The 992-nt window shown below is 37.2% G+C and overlaps 1 protein-coding gene across 5 annotated transcripts in view; it reads left to right on the forward strand.

Moving 5' to 3' along the window:
* The window catches only part of LOC116696870 (long-chain-fatty-acid--CoA ligase 1), a 27,316-nt gene that overhangs the window by 19,644 nt on the left and 6,680 nt on the right, over positions 1-992 (forward strand). The window lies entirely within an intron of this gene.

Below are 992 nucleotides of genomic sequence, written 5' to 3' on the forward strand. Positions count from 1 at the left end.
AATTTCTGATCAACCCATATCAATTGCATGCTTAAAATAACATACCGGTTAAAGCCCTGCCCATTCCAAGACAACCAGACCCACTTCCGGGTGAAATCTGACCACTTCCGGGTTAGGCCCCGCCCAGTCGAGTACAGATACGAATACAGATAATTCATGTGGTAAACAGATACAGATACAGATCCAGATAATGCTGTACTCACTCATCCCTAGTCAAAACATGTATCCAGGTATCTTCCTCAATTCTGCAGTAAAATAACTCCATTGTCTGTACACCCATGGGTACAAAATCCATTGACATTGCCATTTTGGTAAATAATGTACACAGCCAATCTGGGGGGGGGGGCGGACAACAAAATTACAGTAACTCACAGCAAGACAGACAGACACAGACAGACACAGACAAACAGACATAATAAAAAAAAAACCACTAATTGCACCCACCACCCACTTACTAAGGTTAATACCTCTTGGACGTCAAAAGTAAAATCACCAATTTCACACTGACCCTACTATAGTAATTCCTGCATGCCTTCTGATCAGACACATTCTGTATATATCCACCATACAATAGTTTTTTTGTGTGCTACAGATGTTCAGTTCCACACTACAAGTGCCCAATAATTTCCCCTCTTTTTAACAGGAATAAAGTGGTTGTAGTCAGCGTTTTTTCTTACCTTTTATTAAACAAAAATACATAGGTAAATTAATAAGTAACTAAAAAAATTTCACTTTTATAAAATTAAATAAAAAATTATAAGTAACTAAAATAAATGTAACTTTAGTGAAAGTAGTTTTGTTTAGAAACTAGTTTAAATGGTGGTTGAAGACTCCTGTAGGGTTCACTGTGTAAGGTCGACGACATAACGGTATGTAACGGTTACATAACGCATGCGTTAATATCCTAAAAGCACACACTAAAATAAAAGATAAGATAAGCCTTTATCAATCCCCAGAGGGAATATTCAGATGTTGCAGCAGCAGTAAAGACA

Source organism: Etheostoma spectabile, chromosome 10 (genome assembly GCF_008692095.1).
Source record: "Etheostoma spectabile isolate EspeVRDwgs_2016 chromosome 10, UIUC_Espe_1.0, whole genome shotgun sequence".
In the NCBI taxonomy this organism is placed as follows: domain Eukaryota; kingdom Metazoa; phylum Chordata; class Actinopteri; order Perciformes; family Percidae; genus Etheostoma; species Etheostoma spectabile.